The sequence below is a fragment of the Hibiscus syriacus genome, unplaced genomic scaffold (assembly GCF_006381635.1).
Source record: "Hibiscus syriacus cultivar Baekdansim isolate YM2019G1 unplaced genomic scaffold, ASM638163v2 tig00110893_pilon, whole genome shotgun sequence".
Classification (NCBI taxonomy): Eukaryota; Viridiplantae; Streptophyta; class Magnoliopsida; order Malvales; family Malvaceae; genus Hibiscus; species Hibiscus syriacus.
This window is the reverse complement of record NW_024062901.1, coordinates 10,216,634-10,237,440: the sequence shown is the minus strand read 5'-3', so window position 1 is coordinate 10,237,440 and position 20,807 is coordinate 10,216,634. Positions and strand designations below refer to the sequence as shown.

The 20,807-nt window shown below is 34.6% G+C and overlaps 2 pseudogenes; both read right to left on the bottom strand.

Annotated features, from left to right (window-relative positions):
* Positions 1 to 7,023: 7,023 nt before the first annotated feature.
* Positions 7,024 to 10,833, bottom strand: LOC120145074 (annotated as a pseudogene).
* A 573-nt stretch (positions 10,834 to 11,406) lies between these two features.
* On the bottom strand, positions 11,407 to 13,778 carry LOC120145082 (annotated as a pseudogene).
* Positions 13,779 to 20,807: the final 7,029 nt, after the last annotated feature.

The window sequence follows — 20,807 nt, the reverse complement described above, 5'->3', positions numbered from 1 at the left end:
CTCACGCTTCATCATGGTTGAATCGCTGAATGATAGTTTTGATAATGGGGCAAATCTTTATTACTTACACCAGTCTGATAATCCTGGTATGATATTAGTAAGCCAACTACTTTCCAATGATAATTTTCATAGCTGGAAAAGATCAATGATGCTCGCCTCATCTGCCAAGAACAAACTCGGTTTTTTTAATGAATCCATTCAAGCTCCTGATCCATCTCTGGTAAACCAGTTCAATGCTTAGACAAGAGCCAACAATCTGGTCAATTCTTGGCTTCTCAATTCAGTTTCCAAAGACATTGCTGCCAGTTTACTATACCATACGACTGCTGCTGAAATGTGGAAAGATTTGGTCGATCGTTTCCAACAATCAAATGGACCACGTTTGTTTCACTTAAAGAAACGATTGTGCAAGCCTGCACAAGACAAACTATCAGTAAGTAATTACTATACTCAGTTGAAAATTGTTGGGATGAACTTTTTTCAATTCGACAGTTATGTAGTTGTCTCCAGTGCAATTGTGGAGGAGTACAACGCATGCTTGCTGAACAACAGTAAGAACAAGTCATTCAATTCTTAATGGGGCTAAATGAGTCCTATGCTCATATAAGGGGTCAGATTCTGTTAATGGATCCTCTTCCTCCCATTTCAAAGGTTTTTTCTTTAGTTGTTCAAGAAGAAAATCAAAGAAACATGCAATCTCTTCCTCCCATTTCTGAGCCTGCATTTGCTGTCAAAGATTATCCTAGAACAAACACTCGCCAGAACAAACCTTTGTGCAGTTATTGTAACCTCCTTGGACATACAAAGGATAGATGCTATAAACTGATTGGCTATCCACCTGGTTATAACTCAAAGAATTGGTCTTCTTCGAATTTTTCTCGTGGTAAAAATTCTCAAGATTCTCAAGTCATCCATACCAATTCTGTGGTTTCTCAACAAGGTTCTTCCACTGTCACTGAAGCTTTTACTCCTGAACAGTGCCAGCAGTTGATTGCCATGCTTACCTCTCAATTACAATCTGCCTCTTCTTTGGACATTCCTACTACTTCAATCAATACTGCTATGCAAGGTAAGATCATATCTCACATAACTGCTTCAGGTGTTGGAATATTTGATTATTGGATTTTAGACTCGGGAGCTTCAAGACATATATGTTGTTCAAGGAATAATTTTGAATCACTATTTCCTATAATGAGTTGTTCAGTCACTTTACCCAATGGATCCATCATTCCAGTCAGCTTTGCAGGACAGTTCAGTTTTCATCCAACTTTGTGTTACATGATGTAATGTTTGTTCCATATTTTCAATTCAACTTGCTTTCAGTCAGAGCATTGTTGAAATTCTCTGATCTTAGTGTGTTGTTTTGCAAAACAGACTGCTTAATTCAGGACCTTCATCAAGTGATTGGGAAGGGTGAGCTGGTTCAAGGACTCTATTTGCTGCAAATGTCCTCATTCAAAACCAATGTCTCATGTAATAATGTTTCTAGCATTTTGTCTAGTGACCGGCACAATAGGTTGGGTCATCCCAGTCTTCATGTTATGAATCTTCTCAAGGATGTTTTGGCTTTAAAGAATGTTAAAATGAAAGATTCTTGTCAAATTTGCCCATTGGCTAAGCAACAAAGATTGCCATTCCCAGTTTCTTGTTCTCATACTACTCGACTGTTTGAGTTAATCCATTGTGATATATGGAGACCTTACAAACACAAAACATATTCTGGTCAGACTTCATTTTTAACCCTGGTCGATGATTTCTCAAGGTCTACATGGGTATATTTGTTACAGCATAAGTCCGATGTCAATACAATTATACCTGCGTTTATATCAATGATCAAGAAACAATTTGAACTTGATATTAAGTTCTTCAGGTCTGATAATGCTCCTGAATTAAAATTCACTGAATTGTTCACTAGCTTGGGTATACTTCATCAATTCTCATGTGTTGAAACACCCCAACAAAATTCTGTGGTTGAAAGAAAACATCAGCATTTGTTAGCCGTTGCTCGTGCCTTGTATTTCCAATCAAATGTGCCAATCAAATTTTAGGGTGATTGTTTACTCACTGCTACATACTTAATTAATCGACTTCCATCACCTGCATTGAGCAATAAATCTCCTTATGAGGTATTATACGGTCATCTACCTGATTACAGCAGACTACGAGCTTTTGGCTGCCTTTGTTTTGTTTCTACATTGAAGTCTCAACAGGATAAGTTTTCAGCTCGAGCTTTACCTGCGGTTTTTCTTGGATATCCTCCAGGTGTAAAGGGATATCATGTTTATGTGCTGTAGAGCCAGAAGATTGTTACTTCTCAAAATGTCGTATTTCATAAAGGGATTTTTCCTTTTCGAAATACAAATTTATCTTACCATTCTATTGATTTTTTTTAGGATTTTTGCTTACCAAAAGCATTACATGACATAATTGATATTTCACATGTACATGGGATTGAACAGGTTCCTCTTGAACCTACTGATTCGAATGGTGATGCTTCTTTTGACTCAAATGTCTCGACTAGTGGTGCTTCCTCTGAATGTGTTGATTCACATGATAATGTTCCCTTAGAACCTACTGACTCGAATAATGGTACTATCTCAACTGATGCTTTTTCAATACCAGTTCGACGTTCTTCTCGCACATTTCAAAAGCCATCTTACCTTCAGCAGTATTACTGTAACAATGCTTCCTCAAAATGCTTCTATTATATTGAAGATTTCCTTTCTTCCTCAAAACTCTCAACTGAGTATGGAGCTTTTGTTGCAAATATCTCCTCTGTTGTTGAGCCATCCTATTATCATCAAGCTGTAAAGTCCCTAACATGGAGGAATGCTATGAGTGACGAACTTCGAGCTATGGAGGATCTTAAAACATGGACCATTGTTCCATTACCTGATGGAAAGAAGGCAGTTGACTGTAAATGGGTCTATCGGGTGAAGTACAATGCTGATGTCTCAATTGATCGTTGTAAAGCCAGGCTGGTTGCTAATGGATTCACACAGGTTGAGGGAATTGACTACATGGACACATTCTCACCTGTTGCGAAGATGACTTCTTTTCGAGTCATGCTTTCTCTTGCAGCAACACGTAATTGGCATTTGTTGCAATTGGATGTAAATAATGCTTTCTTCAATGGTGTATTAGATGAGGAAGTTTACATGAAGCTGCCACTTGGATACAAATCTAAACTTAAAGGATCTAATATGGTTTGTAGACTCCACAAATCCATTTATGATCTGAAGCAAGCGTCCAGACAGTGGTTTACTGCTTTTTCTAATATTGTGATTCAACTTGGCTTTAAGCAATCTCCGTTTGAACACTCTTTGTTCACAAGGGGATGTAGAAATAAATTCATTGCTCTACTCGTATATGTCGATGATATTGTTTTGGCTGGGGAAGACTTACAAGCTCTTCATAACATACAAAGTCTTTTACAACAGCATTTCAAGCTAAAGGAGTTGGGACCCTTACGTTATATTTTGGGCTTTGAAATTGCTAGGAATAGTTATGGAATTATTCTATCCCAGAGGAAATATGCGTTACAGCTACTAGAAGATACATGCTGCTTGGGTATCAAACCAACCGAATCACCCATGCCTTTTTCATTGAAGTTAAGTGCAAATGAAGGAAATTTACTCTATGATCCTTATGAGTATAGACGATTGATAGGTCGTTTGTTGTACTTGACTAATACAAGGCCAGACATCGTTCATATTGTACATTTATTAAGCCAATTTGTTTCCTCACCTCGCCTGCCTCACATGACTGCTTTAAAACATCTTCTGACATACATTAAAAGCTCTCCTGATCTCGGTTTACTATTTCCAGTTTGATCCACCAATCATCTGAGCATATTTGTTGATTCAGATTACAGCTCTTGTCCTGATACAAGACGTTCCACGACATGTTTTTGTGCTTTCTTTGGTCATAGCCTGGTTTCTTGGAAATCGAAGAAACAGGCTGTTGTTAGCCGATCTTCCTGCGAGGCTGAATATCGAGCTATGGCTATGGCTACATGTGAATTGGTTTGGCTTGTCTCTTTGTTATCTTCATTTCATGAGGATGTTGATTATGCTAGGCTATATTGCGATAATCAGGATGCAATTAACCTTGCAACTAATCAAGTGTTTCATGAAAGAACAAAACATATAGAGGTTGATTGTCACTTTGTACGAGACAAGGTAAAGGCTGGGTTCTTGAAGCTATTTCACGTTCTATCCTCTGACCAGTTGGCTGACATTTTCACAAAAACTCTTCGGCCTCCCGTACATCGTGCTTTCATTACCAAGTTGGGCCTTCTTAACATACATGCACATCAAGCTTGAGGGGGGTATTAGGATACACCAGCTTGCTTTGTTGTTTTTAGTTTGTAATCAGTTAGCTCAGTTAGCTCAAGTTAGTTTATTAGTTAACTGATTAGTTAACTGTTGTAATTCAATTTATTAGTTAATTTTATAGTTGTATATAAACCAACATTGTAACCTTTTCTGATATACAAGAAGCATTATTCATTTTCTGTGTTCTTGATCGTTATATAAGGAAAATAAAAATCTTCTTTGTCAAATGACCCTTTTGCCCTTCAATTAATTCCATAATTACTAAATAACCTTCATCATATATTTGCAATAAATCATTGAACTATGCAATTATCCTACTTTAATCACCAATTTCTGAAATTTTTCAATCTAGTCATTAACCCGATATTGAGGATGTTACACACTTCATTGATTCTCATGATGCAAAATAATGTCAAAGTATGTACAAATGATCCTAATATGCTCTTAATGGTGCCAAAGTTCAAACCTATCCCAAGTAAAAGGAACCTAAAAGATAACTCTTTTGGGGAGTTATCAATAAGAGTCGGTATCTTGGTTATTCCATACAATACTATCATAATGGTTACGTGCTATCGAATTTTGTAGCACCGTAACTACATCGTACGCAGAGAAGAACGCCTCGACTTTAGCTTGGCCCCAACGTGGCTGGTCCTTTGTCATGAAATCTCCACAGTGAGTTTCCCTGACCATGTCGTTGCTGTACGTACTTGTAAATTGATTCAATCTTATAGCGCCTCATTTTTCTTGAAATACACGTTTAAAACTATTACATTCCACTCTCCAAAAGAAATAATTGTCGAAGGCTTGCAACGTCTTATGGAATCCCTTCTATGCATATGAACTCCTGTCACCAAGTTTGCCATTGAGGACATCACCATTAGGGTAATATTTGGCACGAAATACTCTGCGAATAAAGATTATGGTTCCTTAATCAATCTCTAAACTTGTTTACCGAACATAAAGGAACGCAAATCTCAAAATCTTAGACCATCAACTCGTTTGACAAATTTTATCTCAAGGAATCAAAGGCCAACCACGTTCCGAGTTCTTCACAGTCCACCAGAAACGTCACAGTACAAGAAGATGATCTGGTAACAAATAGCAGAACATGGCATATTGTGGAAGTGTCTGAGCTACCGATTTCAAGAATACCTCTCATCCACCATATGACAAGTTTTTTGGTCCATCCCATTACCCTCATTGTAACTTTGTCACACAAATAGACAAAGGTTCACGTTTTATTTTTACCAATATGGAGCAATAATTTGAGATAGTATCCTAGAGAATCCACCTCCTGAAATCCAAAAATATTAACCATTTGAGTCCAGTGAACAGGAATTGTCTGTGGACTGAAGTAGATGACAGATTTAGTCATGTTTATACGTTGCCCAGAAAAGGCAACATAGGTACCGAGCATCTCTTTTATATGAGTGGCTTCTGTTGTCGAATTTTTAAGGAAAACTAAACTGTCATCCGCAAATAAAAGATGGAAAACTCGAGGTCCATTCCGGGAAGCACAAATACCTTTAATAGCTCCAGAGCTCTGAGCTTGATGAAACATAGCCGACAATCTCCGTGACAAAAAGAAACAGAAAAAGAGAGAAAGAGTCCCCTGTCGAAGTCCTCTACTAGGCTTGAATTCCTTGGATAAAGATCCATCGACTTTGGCGACAAATGATACAGTAGTAACACATTTCATAATTATTTCCACGAAAGCACTGTTAAAACTAAGCTTATGCATGACACTCCGCAAAAATAACCACTCAACTATGCCTTTTCGATGTCTAGTTTAAGGACAGCTCCCTTATTGATTACGTTCTTAGAGGAGTTCAGACTATAAAAAAGCTCGTGCACAGCTAAAATGTTATCTAATATTTGTTGACCTGGTAAGAATGCTGCTTGATTATCACAAATACATGTGGTCATGAGTGGTTTTAACCGTTTGATCAAAACCTAATCTTATAGGTCAAATTTACTTCATGTATTTTGGTTCATCGACCTTAGGGATGAGTATAGGATTGTTTTATACAATTGAAATATCCTGATGTTCATTTAGAAGATCCAAACATAGTGCAACATCTTCTCCCACAAGCCCCCCAGTGCTAGCAATAGAAATTGGCAGGGTACCCATTAATGCCAGGTGCCTTACGCGGACTAATATTATGTAATGCATGAAGTATTTCGTCCTTGGTAAAAGGCTTGTTCAAATCCACATTCATCGTTGGTGTAATGACCGTGCCACTGGAATCAATAATATGACGGCTTGGAAGGACATTGGCAGAGGTGAACAATTCTCAAAATAATTCAATACTATATTGGACATTTCATCATTCTTTTCTGTCCATAAATCAAAGTGCATTGTCCATTGCCACATCATAACGAGCAAACCTCGTTCATAGCTTTCTTAGAATGGCTTCTCAGAATGAGATAAGCACATACATCCCACACATTGGTTCTCACTTAGTTCATGAACCAAAGTTTTAGCAAACAATTCATAAAAAGACACTACTAGTAGTCCTAATTCTACAAATGCTTGAGAGAAGCAGATAGGTTTCCACTATGAAATCTCCCTTGTGCTGTTTCGAAGATATCTCCCTTGTGCTTTCTTAGAATGGCTTCTCAGAATGAGATAAGCACATACATCCCACACATTGGTTCTCACTTAGTTCATGAACCAAAGTTTTAGCAAACAAATCATAAAAAGTCACTACTAGTAGTCCTAATTCTACAAATGCTTGAGAGAAGCAGATAGGTTTCCACTATGAAATCTCCCTTGTGCTGTTTCGAAGATATCTCCCTTGTGCTGTTTCAAAGATAATCCTTCTCCAGATCTGCAAAGTAGGGATGTTCCATAGCTTTCTTGGCTGAAATACGCTTGGCCGGATCATATTGCAACATTTGCGATAACAGGTCAAGCCCGTCGCTGTCCAAATTAGGAACAGCCGATGACAGACTGTGGCAGTTCCATTGGGGATACTCGTGCCAGTTTGGTAGTGAGCTCAGTCCAGGCCACACTTGTTCATTTGGAGTACCTACCAACCTGGAAAAAAAAACAATGCAAATACAGATTAATTGGGAATGCTTCACCAAAATGAATGATATAGAGACCGGAGAGGGGCATGAGAATGGACCTGAAAATATGAAGGAGCTGCTGCAGTTCAGAATCTCCAGGGAATAGAGCAGTTTTGGTGACCAGCTCGGCTAGAATAAATGAAAACATTGTTTAGTTAATAAAGTAGTATGATATGTTACTCAGTTAGTATCGAATATAGACATGTATCAGACATGTACTTTAAGGAAAAATCTGAGCTAGTATGACTATTTGTTACTCGATATGCATCGAATATAGACATGTATGAGATATGAGTATGATTATATCCATATTTAGTATGAATATTTGTTATTTGGTGCGCATCGTATATAGACATGTAATATAAGGAACAATCTGAGCTATTATGAATATTATTACTTGGTGTGCATCGAATATAGACATCTATAATATTTAGTGTCAAACACATACCTTACAATATGGGAATAGATCAGTGGATAATGATAACAATAGATGCAGAGATAGCATGTAGTACCAAATATGCAGGCCACAGACCACATATCCACAGCAGTGGAGTAATGGGTGGCCCCCAAAAGGACTTCAGGTGCTCTGTACCAAAGGGTTAATATCTGAAAAAACATACAAGGGACGGATTCAAAATTAAATATTGACAGGAGCTAAAATATTATACTATTTAAGAAAAATATAAAGACTTATTAGGTATTTAAACTCGAAATTCAGCATGAACAAGCGACCTTAGTGATTAAGGGGATTGTTGTTATCCTTGAGGTCGCGGGTTCAAGCACTGAGTATGTAGGGGTATGAGTGTTCATTGTCAAATAATTCAAAGTTTTTATACATATACTACCTTATATTCACCTTAAATTTATAATAAAAACTCAAAATTCACAATACATCTTCTAATTTGTCTAATATTTAAACTTACAATTATCTAAATTATAATTAGACTAAAAATTTGAGAACACATACTTATCATTCTTTAGTTCGACCACTACTTGATTAAATATTTAATAATTTTTTATATTTTTTAAATTTAAGTATTTATGTTTACATGAACCAAAATACTATTAAACCAAAATTATATCGAATATTCAAATTTGAACAGGGGCCCATGGCCATAAGGGACCTGCGTCCCTGCATACAAGATTAGGAGTTTGAATGATAATACAAGTATGGAAGTATTAGCAGTAGTAGGCACTATTAATACCTCATGAGTGTACTTCTTGATGGGAAGAGTGAAAGCACGAGCTAGGCCGAGATCGGCTATCTTAAGCGTCATGGTCTTGCTATCCATGAGAAGATTGTGAGGCTTAAGGTCCCTGCGTTAATCAAAGAGAGAAAGAAAGAGGATTAAGATTTTATTGAAAGTACTAAAAGATTGGTGCAAAGCACAATGAAAAGAAAAGGGCAAGGGTTAAAATAACAACCTGTGTAAAATTCCATGACCGTGGCAGAAAGCAACACCTTTGCACAGTTGGTACATCAAGCTCTGTTCACAAAGACCACAAGCATTAACTAATACAGAACAAACAAAATAGATATTAACTATGCTTAGTAAGTATTCACGTTCACTAGCCATGAATTTTGTATTTGGAGTTTCACTTAAACTATAGATTTTTGAAGGACCAGAATTCCAATTTATCATTTCCAGGGTGAAAGGAGAGAAAGATATCTTGACAATGTTAACTGGAATGTTCTCCCCAGTTTGGCGAAAGGAACGGATGTATTTCTTGAGATCGGTATCCATGTACTCAAAAACCAAGTACAGGACTGTCTTTCCTTCTTTATTTTGCCCTTGTTTAACATCCATCAATCTGTGAACACAAAATTTCAGATCAAATCAAAATTGAAATTCGCGAGTGGAATCATCAAAAGAAAGAGAAGAAAGAGAAAGAAAGAAAGAGAGACCTAACGACATGAGGATCACTAGAGAGCATTTGCAAGATCGAGATCTCGCGGAGAGTGGTGGGAGGGACGCCTTCATCGTCCTCGTGGAGGCGCGCCTTCTTCAAGGCTACGATCTTCCCCGTTGCTCTCTCCCTTGCTCTGTAAACCTTCCCGTAAGTTCCCTATCTCCCGTATCTCCCGTATGCCTGTAAATGAACGTTCAACGAACCATTCATAAACCGTGCGGCGGGAAGTTCATTTATGTGCGTTTATTTATTAAATGAACGAACATGAACAAGATTTTTTGTTCGTTTAATTAAATGAACAAACATGAACATAAGTCTCATTCGTTCATTTACGTTCGTGAACGTTCGATTATATTCGTTTAGTTATGTTCGTTCGATTATGTTCGTTTATGTTCATTCATTTATGTTTAACACAATCTTCTTAAATCAATTTTGGTGACCAATTTGTAAGTATCTTAAAAATATTAATCTGATATTCTGATGATCAACTCCATAATTAACCTAATTTTATTTAGAGATTAAATCCAATATGTTAACCTGTGAGGCATCTCGCACTTATATTCATTTTCCCCTTTTTTTCCCAAATCTTATTGTTCACTGGAGAGTGGAGACGATCTCTGAAAGATTCAAAACAAGTTATATTATAATGCAATATGAAGTTTTACAGGTCTGTTTTCATCTCATTCTCTGTTTTATTTGACTTAATAGTTGATATGTAAAGTTATTGTGGGTATCTTCACATCTAAAACTCAAGAAAACATAATACTTCTTTTTAGAAATAGATGGGAAGATAAAGGTAAAAATCGGAAGTATATGAGTATCAGTAAAAAGAAAAATATATAGAATTTGCCAGAAAACAAAACAAAGGTTTCTATGCAATTTCTGAAAAAGAGTGTAATAAAGGAAAATGATTGTTCATATGTAATCATGGAACACTAAGATAAACGTTATAGCGTTAAATTAAAGTCGTGTGAATCATTTAATATCTTTAAAAGATTGATCGAAATATTTGATATCTTCAAACATTTCATCACTGCTAATAAGCTCTTACGCTATTTATCACTGTAGATTTGGTTGATTTGCATTGTCGACTATTTTTCATGAAAGAACAATGGAAGGTAGGGTCTCCAACGTTTATATTCGTTTATGTTCGTGATCATTTATGTTCGTGTTCGTTTATGTTCGTGTTCGTTTATGTTCGTTTATTTATTAAATGAACGAACATGAACAAGTTATATTCCTTAATAAACGAACATGAACAAAAAAAAATTTGTTCGTTTATGTTCGTGTTCGTTTATGTTTGTTTATTTATTAAATGAACGAACATGAACATACCTTCGTTCATGTGCGTTCGATTCGTTTACAGACCTACTCTCCCACCTTCTCCAACTTCTCGAACGCCTCCATCGCTGATATTTGCCTTTGTTTCTCCATTTCTACGTTCGATTTCGCTCATAAAATCAAATAAAAATACCCAACCCTTTCAACGTTCTTTGAATTTATCAGATTGCTTTCATCTATTTCTTGGTTTATATATCTACCCGTTCCCTTCAAAAATCAAATACGGTAAAAACTTAAAAAAGAAGGCAAAAGCCGTTTCTCAACGGAACTTTTTTGAATTTCAAAATTCCGGAATCAAGCGCCCCTTCATCCTATTTTCCATGTTTGCCCCTAGGGCTTTTCCCTCTTTGCCAATAGACCAACCCAAGTGTAAAGCGGGTCGGACTCCGAGTCCGTTTTTCGGCCCAGTACAGCCCATGTTTATGCCAGCCGGCCCCGCATGCTGCTTTGTAATTACGATAGTGCATCTACAAATTACTTTAATTTATGGTCAAACTTTATTAAAAGTCCCTAATGCTTTTGGAAATTTAATCCATTTACTATAATTTGATTACTTTCAGGCTTTTTTCCTATAACTATTGGCATCTAACTTATTTGTAATATATTGCGAGTATAAAATCTAAAATCATCCATACCCGATAACTTGTAAGACAAACCATTTTCGTCCCACAACCTATGTGAGTCTCGAGACCCACTTGGTTCCACTGTACCCAACCCGCAATATGAAAGTTTCTGTTAGTTATTTGTTAGTTTACATGCAAAGCCATCGTCCCACCCCCTCATAATAATAATAATTCGGTTTTAGTCCTTCAGAATAAGCCTCACATTTTGAACCTTCACTGACAACTTCAGCTGCTGTTCCTCCATGTCTTTCAGAACAGCCATGAGTTTTGCTCGATACCCTTCGCACCGTAGACTTGCTTGTTCCACCTCTGTTTAATTCCTCGACTTTCTTCTCCTGATCCTGCAATCAAGCAACCCAAATGAACATAAACTGAAACAGCTACTGATGATGGCTTTCGAGGCATAGCATTTCGGAGTATCTCAAACACAAACTCCTGCACAATTATCAAATGGAACTCACCTTGGAGCCGGATTGATTTTGCTGCCCTGAATTTGAAGGAAACATTTTTGTTACTGCACAAGCAACCTTCCTTGCAGCCTCATGTATGGCATCCAATGCGGCGTTACAAGCATGCATTGATTCTGTCCCCTCTTCCACGAATTTGATGGCTTCGTGACACAAATTGTCGTAACGAGCAGCATAGGACTCTAAACTGTTACTTGTTAGTTCTACGCTACAGCAATCAACTGTAATCCCACTTTTCACGTTTCTTGTCCACCGTTTTAGTATATAAGGAGATGGCAATGTCAGTACATTTGTTACCCTAAAAACTGCTAATACATGCTTACAGATAATACCTGAAAATTCAAACATCTGGCAGCTACAACTAGCTTTCTTTCTAAAACCATTGAACTTCACAAAATGTGCTTTCTGGTCTTCTCCGAATTTGGATACCCGAGACGTTACTTCTAATCCGGTGTCATCGATTATAGTTGCAGTATAAGCAAGACTCTCAACCAATTCCTCTTGGAATTTCATAAATATCTTCTTCGTGTAAAGGTTGGCTGCTTGTTTTTCCATAGGTGATGGAGTTTTTAAAGCTGGAGATGTATTTAATGTATCGTAATCAGCCTTCACTTCTTTTTCATATCGGCTGGAAACATCTTTTTCGTATTGTTTAATAAAAACTGTGCATTGGTTGACGCATTTATATAACCATCAAAATACGAGTTCGTAGTATCACTTCCTAGGAATACGGACATCTCCCCCAAAGAATGTGCTCCGAAGATAAACAAGCACCCAATGGTTTCGAGTGTTGTACATTGACTGCAGCCATTCATTATCTCCAAGACCGTATTGTAGAAGAAGGAACTCCCAACATGATTCGAACTCATCCACCGTCTCTGTCAACTTGATGCATCTTTGGAACTCGGCTTCGAAAGTGGGATGTGAGTGATATACATCTGCAAGCTTGTCCCGAGCTTCTCTAAACACATTCCATATACAAAACCGGTGACGGGTCACTGGGAAAACTCGTGCAACAGCTGCTCTTATGATCCTGTCCTGGTCTGTCGTGATTGAAATAGGGTGTCGGCCTGACATTGCAGCCAGCCAAGTCTGGAATAACCAAACGAAAGAGGACTCTGACTCGTTGAGAAGCAAAGCACATCCAAACAAAACAGGCTGTCCATGATGATTCGAGCCAGTGAAAGGGGCAAATGGAACACGGTACCGGTTAGTTCTATATGTCGTATCGAATGTAACAGTGTCCCCAAAGTGATTGTAATTCTCTCTGCAATGAGCATCAGCCCAGAATATGTTTCCTGTGGGGTTATCAAAATCACCTTGAACTGCACAAAAGAAAGCAGGATCCTCATTTTGCATTCGCTTCATGTAGTCAAAAACAACCTGGCCTCCGCTCCCAAGAGTCCTTGCCGACTACTACTCGTATAATTCTGGCAATCAACTTTGGTAAATCCAACATTATTGATTCCACCAGATTCCTTAATCAACACAGACATCACTCCACTCGAACACATCCCAGCAGCTTGAAGGGCATCAATGAGGCTGCGAGCAGGACCAGAGACATGCCTGTGTGAACGAAGACAATGCACTTTATCCGGCGGCACAAGCTCATGGTTATGGTCTTTAACAAATTTAGACACAACCCATTTCCCAGTAGACTGCTTCTTGACGGTAATTTGCGCCCTACAACCAACCCGAGTGACGGTCTGCTGTCGCTTGGAGGCATATGATCGAGCCATCATGGCGCGAGCGCTGGTAGACACTAACCCGAGTGCTTAAACCCATCCGGCGAGCATATGAATTGTAGAAAACACGAGCAGACTGCTCGGAATCGAATCCCATACCCTCAAAGGGCTCGAGATTGGGGTCGGCCGGGCCGAAAACAGGTCGAGCTACATGACTATGATCATTAAAAGGAAGTGGGTTTTCCAAGTCAAGGGCAGTAGCCTCGTCATCAAACTCATCAACATTTACAGGACGAATATCCATTTGAGAATTACTCGGAAACTCAGCTCAGTTCAGTACTAAACAAAGCAATCCAAACGACATGTAAATATATCTTAAGAACTAAGAAACAAGAGTAGTTTGCAAGTGATTGAGGAATTGGAGGGGATTGGGTATTGGCTTCATGTTCCATATCGATTCATAAACAATTGAAAGTTGAAAGCAGAAGAACTAGTGGAAACAGATAAACAGACTGGATGCCGGCTGCTGCTGCAGCTGTTTCTGTTGCACCGGGAAGGAAGAGAGGGAAATCCTTGGGATTTGAGGGTTTTTTTTACTTGATTTGCGAACTGCAAGAGGCAGAGCTGATAGGCAAATGGCAATTGCCATCCCAAATTATTAGGTGAATTTAGATTTAAATTTATTATAATTTAATTATAAAAAATCTCTCTTAAATTCAAATTTGAACTACTTTAATTTAAAATTAATTTCAACTTAAATTATAATATTTAAAATAATTCAATTTTAGTATGAATGAAGTTATTTCAATAATTAAAGATATAATTATTATCCTTAAAGATTTTTAGGTTAGGCAATCATGTAAAAATGAAAGCTACTTTTTTCGTTAAATGATTGTGTATTTTGAATCCCCATATTAATAGAAAAAGATGAATTCTGCATTTAGTACTTAAGTTATCAATTTTAGTTTATTGTAGTACCTAAACTTTTAAATTTTTCAACATCATACATATCGTTTAGTTTTTATTTCTTTTTAGTATCTCGCCGTTAAAAACTTAACGGATGATTTGCTCATGACACTTTTTTTTAATTTTTTTATTTAATTACTTAACTTTCAAATTACTCCTAATTTAATCCCTCTAACTTTCAAATTTATTTCTTTATTTTTAATTATATATTAATAAAATAATTATAAAAAATATCATTTCTTAAAAATTATTTATAAAATAAATTATTTTTTAATTAATCTAGGATAAGTACAAGACAATATCTATTCAAAGATAATTCTCAATGCTTTGACATTAAAGGCTCACACCCCTTGCATCTATAGTGCTCGAACCAGTGTCCTCAAGAAATAACAACAATTTCTTTACCACGGAGGTCATTTGGTTCGTGCTTATAAAACCAAATTAGCGTGATTAAAATAGGAACAATTTGAAAATTTAGTAGTTAAATTGATTTTTTTTAAACTTTAGTACCAAAATAGGAGTGAGAATATAATTAAGGGATGAATGACGTAATTTACCCATAACAATGCAGTGATGTTAAGCTTTTAACGGTGGGTACTAAATGAAAAAAAACAACTAAAGATTAGACATGATTTTGAAAAATCGAAAGATTAGATACTAAAACATATCAAAACTGATAGTATATGTACTAAACGTGTAATTTACCCAATAAAATGATGAAGAAAAATAAAAATATATATGATTTTTTCAATTAATGTTTTCAATTGCATCTACTATTTGCGCTTATAGTTACGTATAAAGTATTGTTTTTAACTTCTTATATCCGTTTTATTATATCGGCTTTAAATTCTTTCCTTAAAATGTAATAGATCTTACCATTAATGACAAAGCTATATATATTGACTGGGTGCATGCCCCAATTTTTTTGGGCTTAGTTCTCTTAAAGTTCTTCCTAATTTTAAAATTAAATAAGTTAAGTAGTGTATTCTCAATCTTTTTTAATTCAATTGTTTTTTAAGTTCATTTATTTTGAAACTAGATAAATAAAAATTGGGTAAACTACACATTTAATACCTAAATTATCAATTTTGATCCATTTTAGTATTTAAACTTTCAATTTTTTTAGAACCATACCTAACGTTTAGTTTTAAGTTCATTTTAGTATCTCTCCGTTAAAAACTTAACGCGTTTAGTACATAAACTATCAATTTTGGTCAGTTTTAGTTCCTAAACTTTCAGTTTTTTTCAAAACTTAACGTTAAATTTTGAAAGGATACTAAAATAAAACAAAAACTAAAGTCTTTAACGGTGAGATACTAAAATAAAACAAAAAAATAAACTTTAGGTATAGTTTTAAAAAAAATTGAAAGTTTAGGTACTAGAATTGTAATACCCCAACCCGTATCCGACCCGGATACGAGTCCGAGATGTCACATTGACATTTCAAAACCTTTATTCTTACAAAATAATATAACATTTAAACTCTTTTTAAGAAAATACGATAATATATTGTTGGATCATGTTTGTTATAACCAATTTAAGAAAATATATGTTTTATGAATAAAAAATACGGTATGAACAGTACCGTATGAACAGTACCGTGGACAGTACCCGAATGTTAAAATTTTTCCAGAATGTCAAAGGGGAACCGATACCCTGCTACAGTACTCCCGTAAAATACGTATAAATTCATAAAAATCCAAGGTTTCATCATTATACATTTACCATTTACATATATATGTTTAAAACATTTCCAAAACTCGATCAGAGCGTATCTAATACAAATCCTTTTTTATTACATGCCAACTAAATTCTTTCTAACAAAATACATGTAATTCGATCTACATTTCTGATCTGATCTTCGGTAAGGAGAACTGACCTGTCTTGTTCCTCTTTACTTCTCTTTTCGCTTTCCAAACCTACATGTGAAACAATCACACGCTAAGTCGATAACTTAGTGAGGCATATAAAACATATAATATAACCATATACCATTTCATATAAACAAACGACATACATCTGCAAATACTATCATTAATCACTTTTACTTACCATATATTCATCATATAACACATATATCACTATACCAAGGAATAAACATATTATCATGTAATTTTTATAACATATTTCATATTACCAAATGTACATATCACATATAGTGTATTTGTTATTATCTCTTATTAATCCATGTACACATGTCACTAATTCTTTTTAACATATAAACATATACTAAACATTCTTATACACATTATGGAACACATATATCATTTCACAACAGAATACACATCGTATCATATCAATTGATTTATTTACTCTCTTTATAGTCTATGTATTAGCCCATGTATACTTTTGAGAACTTAAGGTATGTGAGTACATTGAGGTTGCGCACCACTATGCTGTCACCACAGCTCGTATAAATGTCCCGAAGGATCAGTCCATAGATTCTGAAGAACCTAAGTAAACAGTCCATATGTCCCGAAGAATATAGGTAAATAGTCCATATGTCCCGAAGAACATAGGTAAACTCTCGACCCTTGGTATGCCAACTATACCCCTAGCTCTCATATCACATAACATGAGCATTATCATTTATAACAGTTCACATTACTTAATCATATCATCTCTTATAAACACATATCTTTTCTTTTCAGGTACGTATCACATGCACGTGTAATCATTGATCTTATAATCACATGTTTCTTCTCTTCTGTCACATACCACATGTATGTGTAAACATCTATCTCATATCGTATAACATGTATCACAAGTGCATGTAATCATGTATATTGTTTCATATTATTTATATCATTTCACATGTAGTCACATAAATATATATATCATATCTCGTTCACATATATTTTCCCATATAACTCATATCATTTGATTCATATCTTATTCTTATATCATCATATATATGCCATCTATGTTCATTCACTTAATCTCATATATTCACATATACATTCACATCACATATTCATATAAGCTTATGTATCTCATGGTTCTTTCACATGGCTTACTATCACATTTTTATATCATACATCTTATAATATATTCTTATATCATCACTTGTTTCCTTTATACTTATTCACAATCACATTAATTATCTATTATTTCCATGTATTTACTTTCACATAGCTCGTCACATAGACATGTATTCTCATATTTTACTCTCATATGTTCACATCGATCATGGTCACATAGAATAATATTTCTAACATATCACATCACTTATATTATATATTCCTATAATTACTTATATCAATATCACATAGCTTGTATTATAATTTCATATATTCATATACACATAAACATCACATCATTAACAAATCAAATAACATTTTAGGAGTCACTTCTTACCATAGTAATTCCGTCACTGGCTCATCGCAAGCCAATGTTTATTCAATAACATAAGTACAATTAAATTGCACTCACCTTAGCCTTGCTTTGATTCGATCTTAATCCTTTGATTATTCCGAAACTTGTTTAGGCTCAATATCTACATAAATATAACATTTCAAAACAATTATCAGAAGCCTAAACCTTAAACTTGATGTTAATAACTTAAGCCCAAAATTCTATATTTTTTTCTTTAGGGGGGAATCGATACCCCCCATGGGAAATCTGTACCCCTGCGTAATCTGGAATTTTTGTTTAAGCCCAGAAAATCATTGTTCATGCACGAAAATTCACTATATCAACTTAAATTCTTCATGTTTCATTCCCTTTTCTATTCTTAACTCAAATATACATACTTAAACTAATTTATATCCATTTATTTCATCTTAAACCTCAAAATCTCATATTTCATATGGAATCAATAATCATACCCAAATTTTCAATATGTTATAATTTCAATTCTATCACTTCATATCTATTAATGAAACTGATGACAAGTCGAATTTAACTTCAAATTCAACTTATCAACTCTTTTACAGAAATTCTCTTAAAAACCCATTTTCTTTAACTTGTCATAACTCCTTTATCTTTTGATTTTAAGATAACTTAAACTTTCCTTAAGCTTAGTTATCATCTAATCATCAAAACCCAACTTAAATTTCAACAAAATAGAAAACTCACCTTTGGAGCTCCCTTTGTTCACGGTGGAGAAGAAGAAAATAATTCTTCCCCCCACGTGATTCATTCATATAAGGGGAAAAATATCTTTATTGTCAAATAACAATTTTGCCTTTTAATTCTTTGGATAATTACTAACAACTTTTCGAAAATATTCTCAAATAAATCATTGAAATATTCAACTATTCTACTTTAATCACCAAATTCTGAAATTTTACAATTTAATCACTAACTCATAGTTTGGGATGTTACAAGAATAGACCAAAACTAATTGTATAAGTAGTAAACATGTAATTTGCCCGTAAAATCTACTAGTTATTTTTTAGATGCTCTTAATTTGTAAACTAAGCAAATTAAACTTTAGCCTATCATTTTTTGGTTTAAATATTTCTTAGATTTCTATTAATTTCAAAAATATTTAATAACTAATATCGAAACTATTTTAGTTTTGTACATAACATATTTTAGTTTTGCACATAACATATTTAGATTCACATTTTTTTTAATTCTTTATTAGTTTAATTTTTTATTTTTCATTAAAAGTATTTTGAAAATATTTTAGTTAATTTATATTTAGATTTTACAGAAAAATATAAATATTCAACGAGCTATGATTCTTATTACTCCCTCCGACTTTTGATTTCAGGTAAAAGTACCATAGGATATTTTGTATTAATCTCAAATTATATTTAATTCCGTTATTAAAAATGAGTAAATAAATTTCAGTACATTTTAAAATGAACAAAATGATTCATCCATAATAGTAGAAAACTTTTTTTAGTCCTCGACATTTAGAATTTTAATTATTTTAACCCTTAATACTATTTATATAACGCTTGTATAAAGACACATGGTACTTTTCATATTCAAGTTCGAATTTCAGGACCAGTCAGCTTACAACGTGTGTGTGCGAGAGTGATTAAAGTGAAACAAAAGTAAATTAGATAGCGAAGTGTAAAAACATGAATAAATCCAAGGACCAAATAGTAAATAAATTTTGGGTAAATTATATAAATGGTCTCCCAGCTATATGGTTTTGTTTTGTTCAGTGCTTTGACTATTAGAAGTTACAAAATGGTCTCTCAACTATAAAATACTTTTTGTTAAGCCCCCAACTATTAAAAGTTATTAAATTGTCACTTAACTATTCATGTGTTCCAAACTCATCGTTTTCCGTTAAGAATTTGTTAGTTATCTGAACTGGACTTTAATCTTCTAATTGAGATATGATAAAATCATATTTTAATGAAGTGTACTAACACTGTAATTGCTTTTAAGAACTAGCTCGACTTCGTTATGTAAAAGGAGAATCGATCCACAAAATACAACTAAAATGATTTTGAGATCATATTTCAATCAACAAGTTAATCTTCAGCTCGTACAACTTCCAATTTTTAACAGAAATTAACGAGTTATGAACATATGAATAATTTGATTACTATTTTATAACTTTTAAAAATCGAATATTCAACAAAACATCATAATATAATTAATAAATCATTTTATAACTTTTAATTATAAAAAGACTCAATAAAAAAAATCACCATATAATAAAAAATCACCATATAATTGAATAATCATTTGTATATTTTAACCATTAATTATATGAAGTGTGTGAATAGTGGAATGAAAAGAAAGTGATACTGGGGAAAAGAAAGTGAGCAAATACATCTACCGTACGACTTAATATAAAAGACACAGCTGTCCCCACGCACTAGTGTGTGGGACCTCTGCGGGCTTCCTCCATTTAAGGTCGTGAGATTTTTTTTTTAATTTTTTATAAAACATCTATCATATTATTTTTTAAATTAAAGTTTTTTATTGATATAAAGATGTTGTGTATTCTTGTAATTTTTTTTATTTATCTTAAGACGTCATACAGTTGTAGGGTCTTCTTTATTTACCTGAAGACGTTATGTAATCGTTGAGTCTTTATATTTAACTTGAAGACACCTGAAACACCTTAAGTCTTTAGGTTGATACTGTTTGTTGGTAAAATAGACTGTAAAACCACACCGTTAGCACTGACAGGAAAGATAAATAGTAATTGAAAAAGAACAAATTGGTAAATTGTGTTGTGGTATAATCACTGCCTTAGAAACGAATTCGCCCCGATGTGTGTAATCCCTGCAGTAGGCGGACTGTCCCCCGAGGTTAACACGGTCGCTCCGAATTTCGTACACCCGAAACTGGAGTGGACTGCTGATGGTATTACACTTCTGATCGGAAAGCACACAGAGAGAACTTTAGAAAACACTTGGAGAGTGAATTCTGAAATGTTGAGAGTGAGTTGAGAAGCTGAATATAACTATCTATTTATAGGCTAGAAAT